The sequence below is a fragment of the Mesoplodon densirostris genome, chromosome 13, assembly GCF_025265405.1.
Source record: "Mesoplodon densirostris isolate mMesDen1 chromosome 13, mMesDen1 primary haplotype, whole genome shotgun sequence".
Taxonomy (NCBI): domain Eukaryota; kingdom Metazoa; phylum Chordata; class Mammalia; order Artiodactyla; family Ziphiidae; genus Mesoplodon; species Mesoplodon densirostris.
In genome coordinates this window covers 52,070,611-52,085,843 of record NC_082673.1, presented here as the reverse complement: position 1 = coordinate 52,085,843, position 15,233 = coordinate 52,070,611, and positions in this window count along the sequence as shown.

Here is a 15,233-nt window from a genome sequence, read left to right as displayed (position 1 = left end):
ATACAAACAGATGGAGAGATATACCATGCTCCTGGATTGGAAGAATCAATATTGTGAAAATGACTCTACTACCCAAAGCAATCTACAGATTCAATGCAATCCCTATCAAACTACCACTGGCATTTTTCACAGAACTAGAACAAAAAATTTCAAAATTTGTTTGGAAAAACAAAAGACCCCGAATAGCCAAAGCAATCTTGAGAACGAAAAAAGGAGCTGGAGGAATCAGGCTCCCTGACTTCAGACTATACTACAAAGCTACAGTAATTAAGACAGTGTGGTACTGGCATAAAAACAGAAAGATAGATCAGTGGATCAGGATAGAAAACCCAGAGATAAACCCACGCACATATGGCCAACTTATCTTTGATAAAGGAGGCAGGAATGTACAGTGGAGAAAGGACAGCCTCTTCAATAAGTGGTGCTGGGAAAACTGGACAGGGACATGTAAAAGTATGAGATTAGATCATTCCCTAACGCCATACACAAAAATAAGCTCAAAATGGATTAAAGACTTAAATGTAAGGCCAGAAACAATCAAACTCTTAGAGGAAAACATAGGTAGAACACTCTATGACATAAATCACAGCAAGATCCTTTTGGACCCACCTCCTAGAGAAATGGAAATAAAAACAAAGATAAACACATGGGACCTAATGAAACTTCAAAGCTTTTGCACAGCAAAGGAAACCATAAACAAGACCAAAAGACAACCCTCAGAATGGGAGAAAATATTTGCAAATGAAGCGACTGACAAAGGATTAATCTCCAAAATTTATAAACAGCTCATGCAGCTCAATAGCAAAAAAACAAACAACCCAATCCAAAAATGGGCAGAAGACTTAAATAGGCATTTCTCCAAAGAAGATATACAGACTGCCAACAAACACATGAAAGAATGCTCAACATCATTAATCATTAGAGAAATGCAAATCAAAACTACAATGAGATATCATCTCACACCAGTCAGAATGGCCATCATCAAAAAATCTAGAAACAATAAATGCTGGAGAGGGTGTGGAGAAAAGGGAACACTCTTGCACTGCTGGTGGGAATGTGAATTGGTACAGCCACTATGGAGAACAGTATGGTGGTTCCTTAAAAAACTAAAAATAGAACTACCATATGATCCAGCAATCCCACTACTAGGCATATACCCTGAGAAAACCATAATTCAAAAAGAGACATGTACCAAAATGTTCATTGCAGCTCTATTCACAATAGCCCGGAGCTGGAAACAACCTAAGTGTCCATCATCGGATGAATGGATAAAGAAGATGTGGCACATATATACAATGGAATATTACTCAGCCATAAAAAGAAACGAAACTGAGCTATTTGTAATGAGGTGGATAGACCTAGAGTCTGTCATACAGAGTGAAGTAAGTCAGAAAGAGAAAGACAAATACCGTATGCTAACACATATATATGGAATATAAGAAAAAAAAATGTCATGAAGAACCTAGGGGTAAAACGGGAATAAAGACACAGACCTACTTGAGAATGGACTTGAGGATATGGGGAGGGGGAAGGGTAAGCTGTGACAAAGCGAAAGAGAGGCATGGACATATATACACTACCAAACGTAGGGTAGATAGATAGTGGGAAGCAGCCGCAGAGCACAGGGAGATCAGCTCGGTGCTTTGTGACTGCCTGGAGGGGAGGGATGGGGAGGGTGGGAGGGAGGGAGATGCATGAGGGAGGGGATGTGGGAACAGATGTATATGTATGACTGATTCACTTTGTTATAAAGCAGAAACTAATAAAAAAAATGGAAAAAAAAAAGAAAACTTTTTTTAAAAAGTTATCCACATGCAAAATTGTAAGTGATGAAAATGATGGGTTTTTTTCATTTTTTTGTTAATTGATTTGCAATGAAAATGATTCTGATGGTCATCCAGATTTTGCTAAAATTTTTTTCTTTTGTTTTTAATATGTTTATTCTCCCTTCAAAGAGCACACAATATATTTGTACTAAATTTCCATTTTCTTTGTTGAAATTGCATTCCATTCATGCATCTCTGGTCACCTATGTCATATTCCATGTGCTCACATCACTAGTATCTTGGTGACTCCTTGACAGGTAAACTTATTCTCTATCCTTCTGCTCTGATCTGACACAATCTTGTGAACTTACATCCTAGTGGGGAGAAGACTTGTAATAAACATAGCTTAAGAATCAAAAAAATAAGAAAGTGTGAGTGCTTTGAAGAAACTAAACTAGAGCGAGAGATAAAAAGAGGTAGAAAGACTGGAGCTGGGAATTAGTCAAGGAAGCCTTCTCTGCAGATGTGACATTTATGTTGAGAGCCAGAACCTCATAATTACACTCTCAAAGCATATTTATTTACAAAGTCACAGAAAGCCTTATATCTCCATCATAAATACTGACATCATTTAACTAAAGGAGTCAGTTCACGGTTTTGTAAAATTTGTTATAAACAGCTAATGGGAAAACTACATGTCTAGATAGTTTGAAAACTCTTCCACTACTAAACACAAGGAATACTGGATAAAATATAACAAATATTTATAAATACACTATTTTAAAATGAAATATATATTTTAAATTAAGAGACAAGCTCGCAATAAGGTAAGAGAAATCATCAGTCACCAAAAATAATGATGGAAATGAAAACCGGTAAGGTCAACATGAGCCTTGAAGCTTCAGCTGCTACAGGGAAGGGGTTTGGATACTAATCCCTGTGTAGGAACAGGAGATAAAGCCTTAAGCCCTAGAGACAAGAAGTTGGAACTGAAACTGCAACATGAAGCCAGGATGAAGCAGTGCAGAATTTTAAAATATTTTTTTAAAAAATCCATTAGCTTTGGATAGGAGTTAAAAAAAAAGATATCTCTGAGGATTTATAGCCACAGAACCATATGGTGTTGAAATTCATGCCATGGGCAAGATGTAGGAAACTTTAAATTGAGATAATAGCATAAAAAGTAGTGTTTAGCTGGTGATGCTCCTGGAGTACCTTACAAAAGCAAAAGCAACACCTCTCTTGAACATCCCCTTAATGAGTTTCTGTAGGGATTTCAAGAGATTAAATTCCAATGAGGCCAAGTTCATTGTCTAAAACTGTGAAACATATGAGGAAACAATTATGTGAGAAAGAGTCAGCAAACAATACAGAAGACAGAATTAGAATTTTAAACATTATAATTCTTGAATAGAAATGATCTTTAAAAGGACTTAAAGGATTAACTATATAAAGAAGATCTTAAGGAGAAAGTATAAGATTCTCTGAAAAAAAGTTCAGGCTGACCTTGAAAATAGAACCAAATAGAACTTTTAGAAATAAAAAGTAGGGCAGTAAAAGCTAAAACTTGTTGGAGGTGAAAGTATTTGCATATTACATATCTAACAAGGAACTTGTATCAGGAATATATAAAGAACACTCTAAATAAATTATTGATACATATAACAATTTGGATGGATCTCTAAGGCATTATACTGAGTGAAAAAAAGCCTGTCTCAAAGGATTACAAACTGTACAGTTCCATTTATATAAAATTCTCAAAATGACAAAATTATAGAGATGATGGACAACAGATCAGTGGATGTCCAGAGTTAAGAGAAGGTGGAAGGGGGGTGTGATTATAAAAAGGTAACATGGGGGAGTTCCTTTGTGGTGATGGAACAATGCTATATGTCAATTGTAGTGGTGGTTATATGAATCTACACTTGTGATTAATGTCATAGATTTATACATAAATACCTTAAAATACGAGTACATGCAAAAACTTGCAAAATCTGTTGTTTAGTTGATAGTATTCTGCCAATCAACTCCTTAGGTTCCATAATGCACTCTAGTTATTTAATAGGTCACCACTGTGGGAAGCTGAACATAGGTATACGTGAGCTCTCTGTACTATTTTTGCAACTTATAATTCTATAATTATTTTAAAATGAAAATTATTTCAAATTTTAAAACTATGCAATATGTATTCATTTTAAAACTCAATGGACATGTTAACAACAAACAAGTCACAGAAAAAAAGAGAACTGTTGATCTAGAAGATTGATCTGAGGAAATCACCCAAAGCCCATCAACCCAGGAAGGTAAAGAGATGAAAAACACAAAAACATTGAGACATGGAGGACAAAATGAGGTGTTCCACATACACTAATAGGAGTTGAAGATAGAAAAAACAGAGGAAATATAGGAAAGAGGCTATTTGAATAGATCATGGTGAGAAGTTTATAAAATTGATGAAAGATATGAATCTGCAGATTCAAGAAGCCCAACAATTTGCAAACTGTGTAAATAACAATAAACTCATTCTCAGACATATTATAATGAAACTACAGAATACCAAAGGAAAAGAGATTTTTAAAAACAACAAGCATGGTTAGTTTTATCTGTTGCTAATCACAAATTTCTTTTCATTGAAAAACCAGCTGACTGGTGCTTCTCTTGTACTTACATTTGAAATCTGCTATCCAAATACACTGATACCTAAGAATGTCTAGAGTTTATTACTTTGGAGAAAAAATTAAAAACACTCTGCACTGCCTAAACTTTTGTGCAATCTCAGTAGTAAGAGCTGAGTAAATATGACAGGTACATGAACCTTGCTGGCCAAGAACCAACCAACAAACTGTAAGTCTGCCTTAATTTCACTCAAGTTGTTTTCACTGCTGTAAACAGTGAACAAATCAAACCCACCCTTCCTCACAGCCTGGTCTGCAGCATGATGACAGCTCAGTATAAACACCCTTCAGTTAATTCGTCAAGCACTCAGAGGGTACAGGTTTAGCCCCACACATCCCTTCTACCTGAGCTCCCAGGCTCTGACTCTGAATTGGGAAAAGTGAACTGAGAAAAGAATAATGTAATTCTTTGTTCTTCTCTTTCTTCTTCCCCTTCTCCTTCTCCTTTTTTCCCCCTTTCTCTTTTTCCTCTCTTCCCCCTTCCTCCCTTCTTCTTCATCCCTTATACCTAGTGAACATGAGGCTTCTTCTCTGTGAATCAGGCAATTTCAGTCAAAATGGGGTGATTTACAATATAGAGCAATGGGCTGTTTCTGACTCTTCTATAAATCTCTTAAATCTTTGAGTCTTGTTTTTACCCATCTCTAAAATTGTGCAAACCCAAAACTCTATCATACTGCTTATTTCAGAAGAAATACAGCATTACAGCCCTACACTTCACAAACATGTTTTACCATTCTACTCCACTGCAACTTAAGCTGTAGGGGAAATGAAAGGATTCAACTTTTTTATTTATTTTTCTACAGACATTGATTAATTTGTCAAGTTAGAAAATAAAAAGACAATCCCTGAGGATTAATTGGGACAACGTGGAAGGATCATCCATCTCTTCCTGTTTGAATTTTTGGTGAATGTGAGAGATGAGGGGGCATTTCCTTTGGAGTTGCCCAAAAGTAGGATTGCATACATGGAACAGGTCCTTAAAGAAAAGGAGTCATATGGAAAATCTACTTATAATTTCCTCATTTGGGTTATTTCTATGACTCTCCCCCATTGGACACTTTCTCCATTCTTTACACTGTCCATGACTTTGATGGACTCTGACAAGTGTATTTCTATAAACAGCAGTTAAAAGGGGATATATTATGAACTTCTCAGTTCTAGGAGTATGAATAACCAGAATGAACCATGTAGGGAAGAAGGGTGTATCATCTCTTTCCACATCAAGATCCTCATGCACATGGATGGAAAATGTTCCCAGGCTGTCTTCTCGGATCAGGAATGGGGGTTTGCTCTGTTTCCTGAGGACCTGCACAAGGGAGTCATGTTGATGCCATGCAAAGATGATTCAGTCTCTGGCCAGAGGTCATCTTGATGCCTTCATGGGTGGTTTTTAATTAGAAAAGATTTGGCGTAAAATTCACAATAGAGACATATGCAAGATTTTTACTTAATCTTTACACTTATTGGTACGTGACTCTACCATTTTCTCATCTCTTATTTATTTGCCTACTCTCTTTCTCTCTCTCTCCTCTCTCTTCTTTGTTCTCTCATCATTTACTTAAAGTGCTGAAATACTTTAAAAAAATTCTGTTAAATAAAAACAATGATGAAACGGAAAATCGCTGCCATACTCAGGCTAGGAAATGACTGGAAACTCTGACAATATCAAATCAATACACATATGTTTTACCATCTCTATACATCATACCAGAAAACCACAGCTGCCTAACGAATGTCACACCTACTTTTGAAAAGTAAACATTGTGACAATAAATGTTCCAAGATGACATGGACGTATTTTCATTCCTTAAATTTCCTATACAGATGATATGCATAGAGTTAGTATTTCAGTTGTTCCAGATAATAAATTATTCCACCAGGTTGCATCCTTCACTTACACCAACCCCCAGGCTCTGTTTGTTTCAATACTTCCTGCAGCTGTTACTTAAGTTTTTGCTACAAAATTACTGTTTATTCAAAAATCTCTCATTTGTTAGGGGATTTACCCACAGAGCTCTCACATTCAGCTTTCAAAACGTGATGATTCTTAAGTGTTTTGTCCTTTGTGCTAAATGTTGGAGGCGGCTTTTAGCTCTAACCAAAATATTTGCATGATGCTAATTACATTTCTGTGGACCATCAAAATAAACTCTGTAGAAGAATAAATGAAAAATGTGCATCAAACTTCATAGTTGTAATTTCAAATCTTATGGAACAAAGGATCTTAAAATTGGAGGAAGTAAATAGCTGAGTGCCAGGCCTATGGACCAGGCCTTCTCTGAGTGCCTTTCATATTTAATCTTTAATTAACCATAGGAGATAGGTGGTATTATCAGCCCGTTGCACAGATGAGAAAACTGAAGCACGGAGAGGTTAAGTCACTTGTCCAAGGCCCTGCAGCTAGTAAGTAATGCAGTCTGAATTTAAACCCAGGCATTCTGACTTCAGAGCCCACACTTGAACCACTACACAATACTCTCCTTATGAAAGCTATTTCTCCACATTGGTATATATATATTTTAAGTTCAATATCCTGTGTACTAGATAAAGGAGAAAGAAAAAAGGCAGGAGACTCCTTCTCCTGCCCTGATCCTGGTCCCCCTTTCAATTCATCAACCCCTGATGCATCCCCCCTACACCCTCTACCTTCGCAGTAAACGGGAAAAGCCCCTGTAGGGCATCCAGATCCATAACAGCTGCTTTTCCTATTAAAATTTATTTAAAAGATCTAGTCTCTGTCTTCTAGAAGTTTGTAATCCAAATAAACAATATAAAGAGGCATATAATTTATAATGCAAGAAAACAATAGAAGGAGGCAAATAAAAAGAACATATAGGCATGGAGGAAAACGTGAAAAAATTGGCAAAGTTTGTACCAAATTTGACAATAAAACAATGAGATTTGAGGGGTGTAATTGATAAACAGCCTCTGAAGGCAATTCCAAAGCCAAATTTCAACAGGGTTTCTGCCGACTTGTGGTGACAGCTATGAAATAGCAGCCCACACTTAGAATATTTGTGTAAAAGTATCTCATTCTTTTATACATACATCTCAAGTGGCTTTCATCTCTTTCCAGTCAATTTAACTGGCTTTCCCTACCTCCTCTTCTTCTTTTCATCTCCCCCTCTTCCTTTATGTCTGCATTCATTCCTCTTGTCCAGGTATTCATTTAACAGCTCCTTATGGAAGACCCTTCTCCAGGCACTGAGGGCCACCAAGAGCTAAAGGCAACATCCGCCTTGTTGAGGAGCTTACCTGCCGCAGGATCATCTTTTAAAACTGAGATTATGATCCCGTCCATAATATTTAAAACCATCCAATGGCTCCATTGCCGTTAGGACAAAGAACAAAGTCGGCCACAGGGTCTCCCTAAAGCCCTGAATGGTTGGCCCTGCCCCTTTTCCAGTCACAACCCCACACTGTCCCCTCTGTTCATGTCTCTCCAACCTGTGGTCAGCTCCTTGAATGTGCCAAACCAAGCTTTTAGTTTTATGACTTGATAGCATCCTCTCTGCCATTCACAGCCCATATCCTACTTTACAGATGTGTCCTCCTGGGATCACTGATCAGTGTTAATCTCCCCCACTGGACGTAATCTGCAGGAGTGTGGGGAAGAGAGCCCCAAAGAGGTAAAACAGAAATGTTAGTGGAAGTCAGATTGTGAAGAGGTGTCCAGGTGCCAGACTGAGGAAACTGGACATTACTTTGTATGCTCTGGGGAGTCATTAATGGTGTCTGAGCAAGGAAGCAAGGTGATCAGAGTTGTGCTTTAAGAATAGAGTTGAGTCTAGTAGCATAAGCGAGGTGGGATGGAGGAAGATAGAGCAGGGGCCCATTTGGGAGGCTGTTGATGTAGTCTGAGTAACTGGTATGAGATGTTGCACAAAGGTGATGGGGAAGAGAAGGAGGGGACAGATTCAGGAGATGGGGCCAAATCAGCATTTGATCATTGTTTGTCTGTGGGAACTGAGGGACAGGGAGGGTCTGAAAAGATTCAACTTCATAAGTAGAAATCAATAGGTAAGAGGAGGCCCCTTTGAGGAGAAGATGATAGAATCAGTTCTGGAATTGTTCAGCTGGTGGCATGCCTGGGGGTGGACAGATGGAACTGGATGTCAGAAGAAAGAAAGGTCACAGCCGGTGAAAAAGATATGGGCACCATGTGCATGGAGATGGTCCTCATAAATAGGAGGAGGGGGAGGAGGAGAGAAAGGAGCTGGGAAACAGGAAGAGTGATGGGAGAGAAATAGTAGAATTAGGGAAGCTGTGGTCAGTAACACAGTGTTCTGCCAAGACTGAAGAGGATGAAGCGTGAGAAAAGCCGACTGACATAGAGAACAGACTTGTGGCTGCCAAGGGGGAGGAAGGTGGGAGAGGGAAGGACTGGGAGTTTGGGGTTAGCAGATGCAAACTAGTATATATAGGGTGGATAAACAACAAGGTCCTATTGTACAGCACAGGGAACTATATTCAGTATCCTGTGATAAAACGTAATGGAAAAGAATATGAAAAAGAGTATGCATATGTATAACCGAATCACTTGGCTGTACAGCAGAAATTAACACAACATTGTAAATCAAATCTACTTCAATAAAATAAAATAAGAAAAAAAAAGCCAACTGAGATGGCCAAGTTGCAAGGGAGGTCTGAGTGAGCAGCGTGGTGAGGGTAAGCCCACATTGCAGGGGTTTTATTGAGACTGCAGAGGTTGGCAGTGATTCTACTGCCCTCTGCTGCTGCACTTGATTTAATTAAGTAGGACAAACACCAGTATTTACTTGACCACTGGCCATGAACCAGGTGCTTCATGCTATTTAAATAACTTTTCACCACAGTCTTGTGAAGAAAACATCTTTCCTCATTTTAGTGTTTTAGTATCCATTATTATATAGTTTACAGTTTAAAATAGAGCTCAGGGAAGTACTGTAACTTGAGTAAGGGTTGCTAGGCTATAAGTTCCACAAAGGCAGGACCCGTGAGTTTTATTCATCATCACTTATGCCTAGATAGAGAGCAATGCTCAGCATATAGGATAGGATGATTTTTCAAATGAATGAATGAATGAATGAACTAATCAAGTTTGGTGTCAAAGTTAGGTCTAATTCCAAAGCCCATAAACCTTCCAGATATCCACTGCTGTCTCTTACACACTCTTATTCCAACAGAAGGGACTGTCCTATTGCCAATTTCCTCAAAAATCTCTTAAGAAACAAGAGTGAAGAAGCTGACGTTGTGAGAGGCATTATTTCTGAATAAAAGTATGTGATTATAACCTCACTTTGAAAATTACCCAGCTGATAAACCAATCAATCAAGTCAATCAAAGCTAAATTCATCATGTGTATGTCAATGTTTACAAGTAAGTAAATTTGTATGAATTTTAAGAAACGTATTTTAGGAAGGGAAGTGCCCCTCAGCCGTCCCAAAAGTCAATCTTGGGCCAAATTGTTTCAAATTATAGGCCACAAATTTTCACATATTTTTTAGAGAGAATTATTTTCCTAAGGTGACATTCCTTCATACATTTTTCAGAAGACAAATTCATGGGAAATAGCAGTCACATATCTGAAACTAATTATTAGAAGTTGAAAGGGAAGAGATTCAAAAAGATTTGAGTCTTTTTCTGAAAACATTTGGAAAGGACATTTTGTTATAAGAAAGATTTGAACCACGACAATCTATGTGTTTCCTGTCATGGAGGCAGGCATCATACTGATATTCAGATTCTTCCAAGTTCGGCTGGGAGCTGGGAGGCTGGATGGTCCATTAAAAAACATCATAGATGGAAACAAATTTCAGGTCTGTCTGTAATTAAATTCAAGTTTGGAAAATCAGCTGGACCTTCTAAATATCAGTTTTCCCATCTGTAATATGGGATTAAAAGTGCCTGGTCTACTTAACTGACAGAGTTGTAGGCAATATAAATATAAAATTGAAAGAACTGTCAAAGCACTACACAAATGCAGTCTCATAAACATTGTCCCTTCCCTAAAAGATGCTTCTCATCCATTCCCATCTAAACAGAAGAACAATCTTCAAGGAATCGAGTTGCTGTTGGGTTTTCTCTGTGTCATCATTTTATAGAAACACAGAATTGAGTGACTTGTCAAGAATTCTCCAGGTCAGGCTGCCTTTAAGCACCCTGGAAAGAAAATTGTCTTCATTCATCTAGAGTCTGCCTCTTGGAAGCTTCCAGATGGTCCTGAAGTTTTGAACTTCCATGAAGCTTCTAGAATCATATATCTCCTATAGATTTGAGTATATGACTTCCAAATCTTGAGGTGGAAGCCCCCATTAGTATCTTTCCCAAAGTAAAATTCAAGGAGGCTGTGGTCAGGATTAGCTTTGGGAGTATCTTTCCAACCAGGGAGGCCCCTGAGACCTAGGGTTAAGCTTAGACTGCAGTGTTCTTCCTCTGGGCCCTACCTTGGGTTAAGGAGATTGTTGGGAATGGGCCTGGCTCCCAGGAAGCCAGCTGCCTTCTTCTGGCTGAGCACTGCAGCTGCTGCTCTCTCTCGTGTTGCTAGGGGCAGATCTCCAGCTTTGGGCTAAAGTGGATAATGATCTCTGGTCAGGGCCTTCAGAGTTGGGACACCCCTTGAATGGCTCTAAGTGCAAACTAAGATGAGTAGAGGGTGTGTAGGAGAGGACAGGTGGAATGCAGACAGCCAGGTTCACGTTTGAGGGTTACCTGGAGTAAGGTAACAGAGGGCAGTGGAGATGTTTGCCAACAAAAATAATAGTTATCATATATTTATTCAACCCTTCTTATGGGCCAGGTACTTTAAATATATCACCTCATTTAATCTTTATAACAGTGTAAAGTATGATTAAAAAGCATCGTAGATGGAAACAAATTTAATCCTTCTAGGTAGATATCATGGTACCCCTTTTACAGATGAGTAAACTGAGGCACGGAGTCTCATTTCCACAAAATATTTATTGAGCACCTATCATTTTTCAGACACTGAGAATATAGTGACAAATACAGCACATTACTGTTGAAGAAGTAATGACCAAGAGGAGGTCACATAACTTCCCCAGGACATTGTCCCTGACAGGATTTAAGAGCCAGAATTTAAGAATAATCTGGGGCTTCCCTGGTGGCGCAGTGGTTGAGAATCTGCCTGCCAATTCAGGGGACACGGGTTCTCGAGCCCTGGTCTGGGAAGACCCCACATGCCGTGGAGCAGGTAGGCCCGTGAGCCACAACTACTGAGCCTGGGCGTCTGGAGCCTGTGCTCCGCAACAAGAGAGGCTGCGATAGTGAGAGGCCTGCGCACGGCAATGAAGAGTGGCCCCTGCTTGCCACAACTAGAGAAAGCCCTCGCACAGAAATGAAGACCCAACACAGCCAAAAATAAATAAATAAATATATATATTAAAAAAAAAAAAAAAAAGAAAAGAATAATCTGTATGCTGGAAGCCTTCCTACCTGGAAGCTTCATTCATTCATTGGTTCATTCAGTTAAGAGTCAAGTATTGAGCACCTACTGTGTTCCGGGCAGGACGCCAGGGGTAGAGCAGATAAAACCATGAGTCAATCAGGCAGAGTCAGCTCCCACCTTCACAGAGCTTAAACCCTGTGCTGCCACAGGGGTGCGGTTCACCAGGGGAGAGCTTCTGTCCTCCCCTCCCAAGGAACCCTGCCACTGATTTTAGGCCGGTCTCCAAGGCCCTAGTTCATGCCGGTTTTGTGGTTATGTCAGGCATCACAATGGGGACGTTTCTAGCTGATTTTTCTTTCCATTTATGGACAAAAACATTTTCTTTGGGAAAATGCCGGTGCTGGACAGATGAGATCATTCATAAGTGAGAGAAATATAAGTAAGTAAATTAAATAAAATGAAAGGGACAGAGAGCCCGTATTTCCAAAGTGGGTACCCCTTGAGGTCCAGGCTCTGGGTCTCCGTGACACACATCCTCCGTGCTGAAGGTAGCAAAAGAGCCCGCTTTGTCCTGGGGCTGCGTCAGAGCCCACGCAGGATCCATGCACATCACTGTGCCGTCAGCTGCCCACGCTTCACTTGGGTTCGAATCGTATTCCTCTGACCCCATTAACAGGATTGTGTGGGATGTGTGTATATTTGATTAAGCGTGATTGCCACCGCAGGAAGCCGAGCTCTCTGCGCAAAAGCCCTGCTCCCTGCTGAAATCTTAGGGGTTAGCAGCCCCCTAGCTCCATCTGTTGACTACTCCCCGCAACTGTCATTGCCTCGCCAAGAACCCTCTTAAGCGTCCCAGAGGCTCTGATTCTCTTCGTTCAAATTTCCTTTAGCTTTTGACCTCAGGGTTAATTGTAGGATTAAATTATATATGACTAACCCTTGCACTGCTGACAGTAATATTCTATTTCTTCTTAGTATTCAGAAAGGAAACTGTTGGTGCCATTCTTTATTATTTTTCAAATTTTACTGAAGTAGAGTTGATTTACAATGTCGTGTTAATTGCTGCTGTACAGCAAAGCGACTCAGTTATACATATAGATTCTTTTTCATATTCTTTTCCATTATGTTTATCACAGGATATTGAATATAATTCCCTCTGCTGTACAATAGGACCTTGTTGTTTATCCATCCTATATATAATAGTTTTCACCTGCTAATTCCAAACTACCAATCCTTTCCTCCCCCACGCCCCTCCCCCTTGGCAGCCACAAGTCTGTTCTCTATCTCTGTGAGTCTGTTTCTGTTTTGTAGATATGTTCATTTGTGTCGTATTTTAGATTCCACATATAAGTGGTATCATATGGTATTTGTCCTTCTCTTTCTGGCTTACTTCGCTTAGTATGATCATCTCTATTTGCATCCATGTTGCTGCAAATGATGTCATTATTTCCTATTCATACAACAGAGGTGGACTGATGTTTGTGTGGTTAGAGTCCTGACAGAAAAGCTGTAGTCATTGTCACACCTATTACTTTTGTCACATCTCCTGGCTATTGTCCTATATCCTGGCTTTCACCACCTTTCTGGTGTCCCTAAAAAGCCTATTCACACCCCCCTCCACTCTCAGTGATGGCTGTATGTTCCCTCCTTTTCTGGGGTTTGTCTGGGATGTCTCACCATAGCACTGAAATCTTCTCTTTGCTATTTACCCAGCTCTTTTCTGTAATTCTCCCAAGTTTTATCTGCATATCACATCTCAAGCGACTCAAGTATTTTGATGAATGGAAGAATGGATATCTACCCATCTCAGCCTCTATTTTTCCATAACAAATAGGTACCAATGATGAAGCCGGAATTTTTCTTAAACTGCTTTTAGGTCAAATTTAGCCTTGATAGACTGGGTTGCCAGATTTAGGCTTAATAACATAAGGGAAAATTCTTAGCCTATTTCCCGGCACAAAACACAATTTAATAAATGTTTATTTTCTTCCTTCCTTGGAAGAAGTCACTTAACCTAGACTGTCTTAGAGAGTCTCCATTCTTAGATATACATGAGCCTGAACTCAAGATGAGAGCAATCAGAGTTCTGCACATGGGCATCTCCACCTTTCCGAAGCAAACCAATATGGCAGACCTTGTGAGACAATAGAATCCTGGAGCGAAAATGGCCCTTTGAGATCATCTCTATTGACCCTTAGGCAATTTTACAGGCTTTAAAATAGATTAGTAATGTTAAAAATAAGCAGACAGGGCTTCCCTGGTGGCGCAGTGGTTGAGAGTCCGCCTGCCGATGCAGGAGACACGGGTTCGTGCCCCGGTCTGGGAAGATCCCACATGCCGCGGAGCGGCTGGGCCCGTGAGCCATGGCCGCAGGGCCTGCGCGTCCGGAGCCTGTGCTCCGCAACGGGAGAGGTCACGACAGTGAGGGGCCCGCGTACCACAAAAAAAAGAAAAGCAGACAGTGAGGTGATGGTCATTGCCGGAAGATCTCACCTTGGTGTGTTTCTTGAGCAGTCTCCAGTGAGCTAACCATGTTGACTCATTGTGCCCAAGAACGATCCCCTTCCCAAGAAATGATCCACTTCTCCCAAGAACTGATCTGCTTCCCTAGGGTTCGTCTCCTTTGATATATCAGTTGTTTTAAAAAAAAATTGCCACTGACTTAGAGTGGTCCTTAAAGAGACACTGCAGGCCTCTTGCGAGATCCCGTAAGTTTTAAATTGGGACAACTCCCTTCAGAAACCACAGTGCATCTAAACACAGGTATGCCAAACAAGAGGGGGCTTGGCCTAGGGCAGAAAGCACAGGCTTTGGAGTCAGGCACACCTGGATGTGAGTTTGGAGCCTGACACTTTCTGGTTGTAGAACCTAGTGTCAGGGAATACAGCAACTTCTCTGACCCTCGATTTCCAAACCTGCAAAATGGAAGAGTAATACCTATCACTGGAGATTGCTGGGGAAGTAAAATGACTTCATGTATATAAAGTGCCTGGCACATAATAATCACCAAGTGCCATTCATTTACATTCCTTGTGGCACATTCGAACATCACAGTGTCAGACAGTTTTAAAAGATATGTTATTGGGCCTCCCTGGTGGCGCAGTGGTTGAGAGTCCGCCTGCCGATGCAGGGGACACGGGTTCGTGCCCTGATCCCGGAGGATCCCACATGCCGCGGAGCGGCTGGGCCCGCGAGCCATGGCCGCGGAGCCTGTGTGTCCGGAGCCTGTGCTCCGCAACGGGGGGGGCCACGGCAGTGAGAGGCCCGCGTACAGCAAAAAAAAAAAAAAAAAAAAAAAAAAAAAAAGATATGTTATTGATTCCCTATCATGTCATTGAGAGTGGGAAAGGGTTTCGGAGAAGGCTTTGCTAACAACACAAACTAAAATATTTTTCATAGTGG